General features: G+C 64.2%; 1 long non-coding RNA gene across 1 annotated transcript; it reads left to right on the forward strand.

Annotated features, from left to right (window-relative positions):
- The first annotated feature begins 10,071 nt into the window (after nt 1-10,071).
- On the forward strand, nt 10,072-12,576 carry LOC141279285 (uncharacterized). The gene is made up of 5 exons (XR_012333256.1): nt 10,072-11,339; nt 11,420-11,545; nt 11,623-11,743; nt 11,829-11,955; nt 12,033-12,576. It is a non-coding gene; the product is annotated as an uncharacterized lncRNA (long non-coding RNA).
- Nucleotides 12,577-12,869: the final 293 nt, after the last annotated feature.

A 12,869-nucleotide genomic window follows, 5' to 3' on the forward strand; every position in this document is an offset into this window, starting at 1 on the left:
TGCAGGGCCGTGGCCCCTCCAAAGGCTTAGGGGAGGGTCCTTCCTGCTTCTTCCAGCTCCTGGGGGCTCCAGGCGTCCCTGGGCTTGTGGCCGCGTCCCTCGCGTCTCTGCCTCTGTCCTCACACGTCCCCCTCCTCTCCCCGTGTGTCTCTTATAAGGACACTTGTCACTGGATTTAGGGCCAGCTGGGTGACTCAGGATGACCCCCTCTGGGATCCTGAACCACAACTGTGAAGATTCTTTTCCCAATAAGGTCACAGTCACAGGTTGGCGGATTAAGACGTGGACATATCTTTTGGGGGACCACCATCAGCTCACTACAGATGCTGTACTGCAGGGTTGTAAGCCTGGAGCTGGTGGACACCATGGCCTGGGGACGGACGGCCTCTGAAAGCAAGGATAAATGAACATCAGGACCAAGAGCTGCAAACGGGCAACTGGGGACCCAGCTCCGGGATCCAGCTGAATCCGGTTTGAGGTACTGCCACTTGTAGCCAAGTCTTGTGGGTCTCTGGGCTGGTCACAGAGGGAGGAAGAAAAGGATTGGGGGTTGGGGGCTGGCTGCTTGGGAGAGGGTCCCAGGGGGCCTGCCCTGCATCTGACCAGGCCACTCCCCCTGCAGGACCGACATCCATCGGGCGAGCTGGCCCATCCGTTAGGCGGCAGAGACGTCCTCCCAAGGGCAGGACAGCTGTCTGTTCTGACACTCAGTTCTAGAATGGACTAGTTTCCGCCCAACGAGGGGAGCAGAATTCAACGCACTGCTTCTTTCTTAGTCCTGCCCCCATTCCCCTGCCCCCTGTCAGGCTCACGTTCGCTCCTTCCGGCCGGGCAGCCCCACCCGGACACCGTCCGTGCTCAGCTCCCCTGGGCAGCAGCTCCCAGGACTCTCCTCTGTGTGCCCAGGGCTCCCGGTCTGGAGTATCAGATCTGATGGAGGCGTGGCTGTGCGACAGGGACCACGAGTAGGGGCTTGAGCCCGTCGAGCTGCCTCCTGTGCCGTGCGGTCGTGAGGGTGGACCCCACAGGTCCAGCCACCTGCCTTGCTGCACAGAGTTTCCATTGTGGGGTCCGTGATGGGCTGAATTGTGTCCCCCAAGATTCGTAGGTTGGAGTCCTAATCCCCAGCCCCTCAGAATGTGACCTTTATTAGGATATAGGGTCGTGACAGAGACAATGGGCAAGGTCCCTCTGGAGGAAGCAGGGCCCTGAACCCTTTGGAACTGGTGTCCTTATAAGAAGAGAGACACAGACACAGAGAGGAGCCACGTGGAGACGGGGGCAGAGACTGGAGTGATGCGTCCGCCAGCTGAGGACCGCCAAGGGTGGGGGGCCAACACCAGAAGCTGGGAGAGGGGCCTAGAACAGGTTGTCCCTCAGAGCTTGCAGAGGGGACCTGCCCCACCGACACCCTGATTTTGGACGTCTGGCCTCCAGAACTGTGAGAGAATAAATTCCTGCGGTTCTAATCCACCCAGTCAGTGGGGCTTAGTCATGGCAGCCCCAGGGAGCCTCAGGGCCCCACCATCTGTGCCCATCCCAGCCAGGGCGAGACGGGACAGAAGCACGCACCTCTGGAGGGGTGACCATGTCCCTTTGGTCAGAAGTTGGTCATGTGGCCACATCTAGCTGCAAGGGAGGCTGGTAAAGGCTACACCATAACCGTATAGCATCTAGAAGCTTCTAACAAGATTCTATTGGTGTGTGAGGAAGGGGGGCAATCAGGAGCGAGTGGCATAAGCGACTAGAACAAATGTCCAGGGGGGTCCACCCAGACAAGCATCTGGCCCTCCATCCCGCTGCCCCAGGAGCGGGGAGGCCTGGAGGGCCCGGTGCTGTGTGGGTGGCTGCCGCTCTGGGGAAGGCAGAGGTGTGATCTGATGCCCATGTCCTGGGTTTCTGAGTGCCAGATGAGAAAGTCTGTGTTTGCTTAAGGGAAGCTCTCGAGGTTTCTGGCGTGAGATGTGCGTGCCCCAGGGACACTGCAGGGAGGGGGTGGGCTTGATGTGCGGTGAGAAGGCGGGGGAGGGGTGCCGTTGGGTCTAAAGGGCACCAGGGACCAGGGCCCATCCGGGTGGCCGCTGAGGGAGAGGAGAGAAGGTCCTGAGCAGGCGTGGGCGGTGGGAGCCAGGGGTCACGGAGGCGTTAGGATGGCCCCATGACTGTGTCTGGACACGGTGGCCCAGTGTTCACGCAGACAAGTGAGCGAGGTGAGGGTTTGTGCTGGCTGGGTTTACAGTGAGGCAGCAGCTCCAGGCTCAGGCAGCGGCAGACGGTCAGCTGGAGTGGCTGGGACTGGACACTGCTCTGGAGATGGGCGCAGTGTCCTGAGGAGGCTGAGGGTTGCGCTGGAGAAGTGCGTGCCCCTGGCTGGCTAGCTCAGCTCCCCGCTGCTGCATGGCCGGCTCCTTCCTGCCCACTGTGTGCCAGGGGTGTGGCGTCCCCACGGAACCCCGGGGGGATGTGTACAGGCTGGTACGGACACACAGCCACAGGTGCGAATGCCAGTGCAGTGTAGGGGCTGTCCAGGCCTCCCCAGGGAGACCTGAGATCTGAGTGGGAGGGGGCGGGGGATGACATCTGGGGTAAAGGGCATGGTCCAAGCCTGGAGGTTAGGGAGGTCAGAGTGGCCGGAGGCAGGTCCCGGAAGCCTTGGCCAACCACAGTGAGAAGGGAGCAAGGGATGTATCTATATTATATATATAGATACATATGAGGTTAGTACCAGTTGGGGGTTGTTACCCAGGTAGGAGTTTGGTACCCAGGTGGGAAGTTGGTACCTGGTGGGAGGTTGATACCCAGAAGGGAGGTTGGTATCTGGGTGGTAGACTAGTACCAGGTAGGATATTGATACTTGGGTGGGAGGTTGGTGCTCAGATGAGAGGTTGGTACCCAGGTGGGAGGTTGGTACCTGGTGGGAGGTTGATACCCAGAAGGGAGGTTGGTATCTGGGTGGGAGGCTGCTACCTGGGTGGTAGCCTGGTACCCGGATGGGGGTGGTACCTGGGTAGAAGACTGATACCTGGCTGGGAGGTTGGTACCCAGGTAGGAGGCTGGTGCCTGTGTGGGAGGTTGGTGCCTGGGTGAAAGGTGGTGCCCAATACGAGGTTAGTATCCAGGTAGGAGATTGATAAACGGGTAAGAGGCTGGTATTGGGTGGGATATTTGTACGCGGGTGTCAGGCTGGTTCTCAGGAGAGAGGTTGGTACCCAGTGGAGGTGGCACTGAGTCCTGCTGACGGATGTGGGCGGAGGGGGAGGGCAGGGGGATGGCTCAGGTCGTGGAGGTAGAAGTACCCACCTCCTCCCTGACTGGATCCGGAGGATGGGGGAAGCAAGGCACAGAGCGATGAGACCAGGAGCCGTTCCTAGGGAAGGAGCACTGCAGGCGGCAGGGTGGAGAAAACGGGGGCTGTGCTCGGGGCCTGGGAGCTGGAGGCTTGTGTGGGGCCGCCACGCGAGATGACGGGGACTAGAGATAGTCCTGTGATTTGAGCGTCCCAGAGCTCGACGGGGTGAGAGTCAGGGCTAGAGCACTGGGCATGACGGTGCCTGGGCCGAGGAGCACAAATGGGTGACGGCAGCCAGGGTCCTGCCCTCTCCGCGGCCCTGCATGGCCTGTGCCATCCGCTACACCCTTGGCTGTCCCGCAGCACTGCCTCCTCCCGAGCCCTCCGCCAAGCCCGGTTCCCCTCCCCCCCTCCCCACCCCAACCATCCACACTCCCGCCTCTCCTTTCCTCCAGACTCAGTGATGCTCCCTCTACTCTGACACTTGACTTCTGCCCGGCTCAGGGCGGGGCCGTCTGCGTGTCCCCTTCCGGGGCAGCCCATGTGATTGTGGCCTAAATGGAGCTGCGGGGCCCCCACTCGGAGCTCCGGGGGGTCATTAGCGTCTCTCCAACATCCCATCCAGTCGCGAGCCCTCACCGCCCACACCTAAGCCTGCAGGGGACTGTAGGGTGACGCCCCGAACATCACCAGCCAGCACTTTCCTCCAGCTGCTGAGTGCCAGCAGCGCTTCCTGTGGGCACCCGGCTGGGCACGAACACTGCCCGCCCGCGTGGACGGTGTACTGTGCAAGCCTGCGTGGCTGCCGAGGGGTGCACGCTGGGTCCCCGCACACGCACAGTGCTTGCAGTCTAGGCACCTACGTTTTTCCGCTGGCTCGGCAGTTGGACTGGACCAGCCTGGGGCAAAGGTGTCAGGAAGTAGCCCTACAAGGCCCGCTGCTGAGGTGAGGGGCAGAGGGCGGAGCTGCCACTGCTTCTCCAGCAAGCTCCCCACCTTGCTCCTGGGGACAGGGTGGTGAAGGAGACAGAGGCAGTGAGATGTCAGTCAAGCCTAGCAGGCCGGAGGTGGCCCCGCAGCACACGGCACAAAGGGTCTGTCCACGGCAGTCCACCGCCCCAGACCGGCCACGTCTGCAGGCCACGTCTGCTGGGGCTCTACAAACTCCACCTGGTGCTGTCCCACACATGGATCGCAGCACCTAGCCACTCACTCTTACTGTGGCCAAGACCAGACTTGGCCCCGGGGGTCCCTCCGCAAGGGAGCCTCTCTAGCTGTTGCTACCTGAAGTCGATGCCTGGCCACGCCTCCAAGCCCTTCTGTGGAGATGCAAATGTTTCATTAGCATGTAAACAGCCTGAGGTAACCAGCTCTCAGGCAAATCCCTCCCATTCTCCCCAGGGGAATCAGGGAACTGAAGAGGTGCCCGACCCCGGGAGAGTGTGGATCTAAACAAGGAGGACTCCCGGATCATGGCACTGTGGCCAGCGAGTAGAGGGAAGTGCCCTTAGGAGGGCCCTGGGTCTGCCCAGGAGCCCACATGATACACGGAGCTGGGCCACAGCGGACCTCTGACCCAGATCCCCATCACCTGGTCCAACAGGAAAGTGAGAGCAGATGCCTGGAGGCACAAGGGGTCCCCGTGTCCTGGGGTGGCCATGACTGGGAGCCCAGGGGATGGATGTCCGGGGACAGGAGACCAGGTCCAGAGGGAAACTCTTCCTGCAGGGCCTCCAGCAGCCCATGGGTCCTGGGGGCTGACTTGTCCAGCACAAGAGTATTTCAGGATTTCCCCCCTTGGTCGTGGGCCAACCCCCCACCCACCCCACCCGCGGCCCATTGCACCCGTGAGTGCTGCTGAGTTGTGTGTGTGGAGACAGAAGCAGCCGCGAGGCGGCAGTGCAGGCTTGCACATCACCGCCGACGTGGTCGCGGCCGGGGTCCACCCACGCGGCGTCCCGGGTCCGCCCGGGCCAGATACCGCAATGGTCCACGAGGGTCATCAGGGAGACGGGACACTCGTCCGAGCCACCCCGGTTCACCCCATCTGAGTCGCCCCGGGCTGTACCGTTGTAGTTGGCAGAGGAGAGGGACTGCTCAGGGCAATGAGGTGTCCCTGTGCCTGGGGTGACGTGGAGTCGCCTTCAGAGGGAGAGCCTTCCTACGGGGCCTCTGGCAGACCAGGGTGCTGGGCGCTGCCTTGCCGAGCGCAGGAGGATTTCGGGGGTCTTCACTGTCTTGGGCCGACCCCGCAGGCCAGTTCCACCCCCTGAACGGTGCCAAGTGGTTGTAGGTGTGGAGATAGAAGCGGCCGCAAGGCGGCAGGGCAGGCTCACACGTCACCGGCCGGGGTTCGCCCGCGTGGCTTCCCGGGTCTGCCCGCGTGACATCCAGGTTCCACCTGCGTGGCGTCCCAGGTCCACACAAACCGGTTACCACAGTGGTCCACGAGGGTCATCTGGGTGATGGGGCGCTCGTCTGAGCCACCACAGGTGCCAGGTGGGGCCACATTGCAGCTTCAGTCACGGGTCTCCCCCTGAGGTCCTGTGGTGTGGGACCTATGTCACGTCCCCCAGGCACGAGGATGGTGTCCCATGCTGCCCAAACCTGGGACTTTGCGTATCCAGCCCAGCGCACCGACCCCCCCAGACGGTCCCTCCAAACTCTGGGCCTTTGGTTGAGCTGCATCTGCCTCCAAGGGGAGACTCCGACCCTAACAGCCGGTCATTAACATCTCCATGCGGTTCAGCTGTTTGAGATGCTAAAGGTCTGGGCGTGCCGCTGCCTCCGGTTCGGGCGCGGCAGGTCCGCTGGTCACCTGAGCACCGCCATGAGCACCGCCACCAATGTGGAGCGAGGCAGTCACCCTACTTTCCTGGGGTCACTAGCGGGTGGGGATCCGGACGGGGCCAGCCGGTCAGTTCTCCATGCCGTGCTCTGGGACCCTCATGAGCCCGTGGAGGTGCATTTCCTGATCGACCAGAACACCCTGGGTCTGCTCTGGAGCTCACGCGCTGCTGGGAGTGGACCCTACCGCAACCTAGGGTCATGGCCCCATGTCACCAAGGCTGGGGGACAAGTGGGGATATGGGAATAAGGGGTCCTGTGTCTGGGGGTGACGAGGACCTGATGGGGAGCCTGGGTGAGGCAAAGCCCAGGCTCCAGAGGGACCCCAACTGCACCAGACCACCGGTGGCACGGGGCCCTGAGCACCGCCTGCCCAGCACAGAGGATCCTGGGGTCCTACCCCCTGCATCAGGGGCCAACCCCCTGAGCTGGTCGCACCCCCAAATAGGGCCAAATGGTTGCGTGTGTGGAGACAGAAGCAGCCGCGAGGCGGCAGTGCAGGCTTGCACATCACCGCCGACGTGGTCGCGGCCGGGGTCCACCCACGCGGCGTCCCGGGTCCGCCCGGGCCAGATACCGCAATGGTCCACGAGGGTCATCAGGGAGACGGGACACTCGTCCGAGCCACCCCGGTTCACCCCATCTGAGTCGCCCCGGGCTGCACCGTTGTAGTTGGCAGAGGAGAGGGACTGCTCAGGGCAATGAGGTGTCCCTGTGCCTGGGGTGACGCGGAGTCGCCTTCAGAGGGAGAGCCTTCCTACGGAGCCTCTGGCAGACCAGGGTGCTGGGCGCTGCCTTGCCGAGCGCAGGAGGACTTCGGGGGTCTTCGCTGTCTTGGGCCGACCCCGCAGGCCAGTTCCACCCCCTGAATGGTGCCGTGGTTGTAGGTGTGGAGATAGAAGCGGCCGCAAGGCGGCAGGGCAGGCTCACACGTCACCGGCCGGGGTTCGCCTGCGTGGCTTCCCGGGTCTGCCCGCGTGACATCCAGGTTCCACCTACGTGGTGTCCCAGGTCCACACAAACCGGTTACCACAGTGGTCCACGAGGGTCATCTGGGTGACGGGGCGCTCGTCTGAGCCACCACAGGTGCCAGGTGGGGCCACATTGCAGCTTCAGTCACGGGTCTCCCGCTGAGGTCCTGTGGTGTGGGACCTATGTCACGTCCCCCAGGCACGAGGATGGTGTCCCATGCTGCCCAAACCTGGGACTTTGCGTATCCAGCCCAGCGCACCGACCCCCCCAGACGGTCCCTCCAAACTCTGGGCCTTTGGTTGAGCTGCATCTGCCTCCAAGGGGAGACTCCGACCCTAACAGCCGGTCATTAACATCTCCATGCGGTTCAGCTGTTTGAGATGCTAAAGGTCTGGGCGTGCCGCTGCCTCCGGTTCGGGCGCGGCAGGTCCGCTGGTCACCTGAGCACCGCCATGAGCACCGCCACCAATGTGGAGCGAGGCATTCACCCTACTTTCCTGGGGGTCACTAGCGGGTGGGGATCCGGACGGGGCCAGCCGGTCAGTTCTCCATGCCGTGCTCTGGGACCCTCATGAGCCCGTGGAGGTGCGTTTCCCGACCGACCAGAACACCCTGGGTCTGCTCTGGAGCTCATGCACTGCTGGGAGTGGACCCCACCGCAACCTAGAGTCATGGCCCCATGTCACCAAGGCTGGGGGACAAGTGGGGATATGGGAATAAGGGGTCCTGTGTCTGGGGGTGACGAGGACCTGATGGGGAGCCTGGGTGAGGCAAAGCCCAGGCTCCAGAGGGACCCCAACTACACCAGACCGCCGGTGGCACGGGGCCCTGAGCACCGCCTGCCCAGCACAGAGGATCCTGGGGTCCTACCCCCTGCATCAGGGGCCAACCCCCTGAGCTGGTCGCACCCCCAAATAGGGCCAAATGGTTGCGTGTGTGGAGACAGAAGCAGCCGCGAGGCGGCAGTGCAGGCTTGCACATCACCGCCGACGTGGTCGCGGCCGGGGTCCACCCACGCGGCGTCCCGGGTCCGCCCGGGCCAGATACCGCAATGGTCCACGAGGGTCATCAGGGAGACGGGACACTCGTCCGAGCCACCCCGTTCACCCCATCTGAGTCGCCCCGGGCTGCACCGTTGTAGTTGGCAGAGGAGAGGGACTGCTCAGGGCAATGAGGTGTCCCTGTGCCTGGGGTGACGCGGAGTCGCCTTCAGAGGGAGAGCCTTCCTACGGAGCCTCTGGCAGACCAGGGTGCTGGGCGCTGCCTTGCCGAGCGCAGGAGGATTTCGGGGGTCTTCACTGTCTTGGGCCGACCCCGCAGTCCTGTCACACACCCCGAACTGTGCCGAGTGGTTGCCGGAGTGGTGACAGAAGCGGCCGCGAGGCGGCAGTGCAGGCTCACACGTCACCGGCCGTGGCAGCCGTGGCCGGCGTCTGCTTATGGCCACATCTGGGGGTCTGCCCCATCCTAGCTTGGGAGTCTACCCATGGCAAAGTCTGGGGTTTTCCCATGTAAACCTGGGGGGTCACCCGTGGCAAAGGCTGGAGTTTTCCCACCGTAAATCTGGGGGTTCACGCATGACAAAACCTGGAGTTTTCCCACCATAAATCTGGGGGTCCACCAATGACAAAGCCTGGAGTTTTCCCACTGTAAATCTGGGGGGCCACCCATGACAAAGGCTGGGATATTCCCACGAAAATCTGGGGGTCCACCCATAAAGTCTGGAGTTTTCCCATGTAAATCTAGGGATTCATCCATGGCAAAGGCTGGAGTTTTCCCACCGTAAATTTGGGGGTCCACCCATGGCAAAGGCTGGGTGTCGGGTGTGGCGCGGGTCCACAGGAGCAGGCTCTTCCCAAGGCCCTGTCTGAGGTGCAGTCAGAGCTGGAGAGCTCTGGGTCCCTTGCTTAGGCATGTCTCCTCCCCCCACCCATGGCACCAGCACCCTAGACTTGGAGGCTGATCCCTATGGAGGGCCGGGCCCCCACACCCCCTATGAGGCCACCGTGGTTGCCCCAGGGACAGGGTGGCCCAGGGTGGCTGGGGGAGACTCGAGGCTCTCTGGTCTCTGTCCCCATTCTGAATGCGCAGGCGGTGTCCTGGGCAGCGGTGCACAGGGCGGCCACGGCAGGGCTGGGAGGTTGCCGGGCTCATCACCAGGGCGCACCCGCGAGCTGTGGAGCACAGCGGGCGTGCCGCCTCCTGACAATGGATCGTGGCGGTGAGGGGACGGGGCGCCCGGCCACAGTGGGGAGCCCGCGCGTGGAAGCCACTGTGCTCGCGATGGGCACCATCAACTAGACGACACTCGAGCAGGGAATCAGCGCCTGCCTGGCCCGCGAGACCACGGTCCCTTCCCTCGGCCCGACCTGAGCCCCAACCCCCCACACCCCTCACGACCGCTCCATGGACTCCGGGCTCACGGCGTGGTCTCAGCCGCGGTGGTGGCAGAAGGCGACTCCGAGTCCCACTGGAGCGCCTGGCGGCCCCGGCCAAGACCTCCGTCCAGGGGCAGAGTATGCGCCCAGTGGGGGCTGGGTGGGGAGCAGCCTGCAAGGTCCGCCCTGAGGGGACATGACTGTTTCGACCTCGGAGTGGGGGAGGGACATTTGGGGACAATGCCAGACCCTGTCTACAGGATGCCAAAGGAGGGGTGTGGAGAAGGCCCTCTTTGGAGAATTCCAGGACAGGAGAGGAATGTGCGCTGGACCGACCCGGGCGGAGGTGGGCCTTGCGGTGGCCCCAAGCACGGTCCCCGCTCTGATTGGCTGGCAGAGCAGGGGCGGGAATTCTGGGCGGGGCCACCCCAGTTAGAAAAAGCCCGGGCTAGGGCCCGAGGAGCAGGGTGTGGGAGGGGGGTGGTGGGAGGGATGGGGGGGCTCAGGGGAAACTGGGGAAGTGGGGGAGCTGAGGGGTAACCAGGGAAGCGTGGGGTACCGGGGGCAACCAGGGGAAGATGGGGAAGTGGGGTGCAGGGAAGCATGCGTGGGCCAAGGATCACCTTGGACGTCTGGAGCCTGGCAGGAGCGGAGCAGGGTGGCGGGGCTGGCTTGGGCAGGGCTGGCGGGCACCTGGGAGCCTGGCGGGGATGCGGGGCGGGCTCCCAGGTGCCCCGCAGGCAGGACGACATCGGTGTGGGGAGTGACAGGCCCAAGCTGGCGGTGCAGAAGTAAGAGGGGGGAGCCAGGCATTCATCCCGGTCAATTTTGGTTTCAGGTCGTGGCAGCTGGTGGACGGGGGAGCTGGAGAGAGGCTTGCCCCAGGGCCCGGGCGGTGGAGGTGTAGCTGGCAGCCGTGGGCAGGTGAAGACAGCGCTCTGCCGGGCCAGGTGAGTCCCCTTCCCCTCCCTGGGCCTTGCTCCGCTGGCCTTCTGCATAAGGAGGTCTGGGGAGCCAGGGCCAGCGAGGCGAAGTGGCTGACATCCCGGCAGAGCGGCAGGGTGACGGCAGGGCAGGCAGCGCAGGTGACACCGTCTCAGGGGGAGCTGAGGCAGGGCGGGCTGGGAGCTGCGGCTGTCCCAGGTGGAAAGGGCATTTCCAGAGAGTCGGGCGGCAGAGGGGGCAGGGCTGCCAGCGAGGGAGATGATCCAGCACATGGGGGCCGTTCAGGCCCCGGGGCAGACAGGACGAGGCGGGGACTCAGGTCGGTGGGCCGCCAGCTGCCACTTCACCCACTGCAGTTCATTTAGTAGCAGGTACAGGGGCGGCTCTGGCCCAGGCCTCCTGAGGCCTGAGCCGGAGCCTCGAGGGCCGGAGAACGGGCTAGAAGGCAGGCGCAGTGTGCGGGGAACCGCCGTAGGACGTCACCTGGGGGGAGCGGTGGCCACAGCGACAGGGCCCCAGGGAGATTTCTGCAGCAAGGAGGCTGCCGCGGGCCCAGCGGGCCACCATCCCCATGCGGCACTGCGGCCCAGGGGCTGGCGCAGGAGGGCCCCCAGTGAACTTGGTGACACTGGTGACACTTGGCCCTTACCGCCCGCCCCTGGGACTGGCACGGCAGACAGGACAGCACCCAGGGGAGTCAAGGACACCGGCGAGACCAGACTAGGCGAGGGAGGCGGGGCGGCGTGAATGAGAGCTCTGGGGGGCGGGAGGTCGGGGCGCAGGCAGGGGCAAGGAGCTGGAGCCTGGCGGCGAGCCGGGGGTCACTGGCCTCCGAGCCCATGGCCAAGGCGGGCCTCTGCGGGCGGTGACGGAGCAGGGATCGGTCCGCGCTCAGACCGGAGACGAGGGTGAGTGTCCAGCCCGCTGCCCTCCCACCCCCGCAGCCACCGCTGCCCACTCAGCCAGCGCCTTCTCTGTCTGCCCACAGCCTTGTCTCCAGTGGGTGTGGACATGCCTGCCAGCCACGGAGGCCGGGCGCCGGGATGCGGGCAGAGGGACATGACATGGTCCGGCGTGACGGCGAGGACAGACGGGACGCTGCCCGGCCTCCCTGGTGAGCACAGGTACAGGCCAGGCCCCCCGGGCCAACTGACCCGCGCCCAGCCCTCACGGCCGTCCTCTTTCCCGTAGAACATTCTCGGCTGGCCCCGCGGGGGAGCTGGAACACCCCGCATGTCTGTTCCTTTACCTTCCTGAAGGAGCCAATACACTACTGCTGCTCTCTGGACCCCAGAACCCTCAAGATGACAAGGTGGGGGGTCCCCTGCCACACACGGGGGGCGGGGGCGGGGGGCTTGGGGCCGAGAGCTGGGCACTCATTCTGTCCTGACCCGCAGAAATGGTGCTACCCAGCTCACGCCTGGGCCTTGGAACCCGGACTTCTTCAAGTCTTTCTAGCTCTGACTGAGAATATGCTGCATCTGGAACCACTACACACCCTGACTCAGGAACCAGCTCTGGAAGGTGGGCGCGGGCGCCCCTCCCGAAGCCCCCTGGCCGGACCGCCCTGACCCGCCCTCACGTCCTGCCTCTGTCCGCAGGTTGAGCTAAAGGAACAGACGACCCACACCATCGGAGGAGCAGCACACCCACCCCCGCCCGCGACTCCATCTTTGAGGCGACGCCCTGCCGCGCCCAGAGACCACCAGCAGCCTCCCTCCCTCCCCTTCATCCTTTCCTCTGTCTTTTTTCTTCTCTTCTCTCCTCTGTCTTTTGCTCAGAAGACTCAGAGCGTCCAGAACCCTGTCTCCCCGTCCCTCCTGAATTAATTTGCACTAAGTCGTTTGCACTGGTTTGGGGTTCTGGAGCAAGCCTGGGTCTCTCAGCGAGTGAGTGAGCTGCTGAGTGGCCCGGCCTCCTCGGCCTGCGCCCCCCCCAGCGCCCACCTCTCACCCATCTCTGTCTGGGGGCGACTGGGAGGGGGCCCGAGTGTGTGGGGCCCCGCCCTCCCCTCACCTAGTCTGGGCGCTCCAAACATCGGAGCAACCTCGAAGCATTCCATTGTGTGTCTATCTCGCTCTGTGTCCCTCCCTGCCAGGGCCTCCCCAGAAGCCCTGGACTCATCAATAAACACAGTTACAGGAATTGGTCTCAGGGACTCTGGATTTGAGCTGTTTGCCTGAGGGGGTTGCGCCGTGGGCTGGGGGGACATGGGGCTGGGGTGGGGCCTGGGATGGGGAACATGAAAAGGCATATGGGCCACGAGGGCCGGACACAAAGGGTGGCGTGGCGGGTAATGGATGGGAAGGGGCGATGGGTGGGGGGCTGTGGACTGGAGGGGTGGGCAATGAAAGGGCCTGTGAGGCGGGACGGCAGAGGGCACAGGGACTTCCGGGCATAGGGCAGGCACCACGTGGGGACCGGGGCAGGGTGGCGGG

This window comes from Tursiops truncatus, chromosome 8, assembly GCF_011762595.2.
Source record: "Tursiops truncatus isolate mTurTru1 chromosome 8, mTurTru1.mat.Y, whole genome shotgun sequence".
Taxonomy (NCBI): domain Eukaryota; kingdom Metazoa; phylum Chordata; class Mammalia; order Artiodactyla; family Delphinidae; genus Tursiops; species Tursiops truncatus.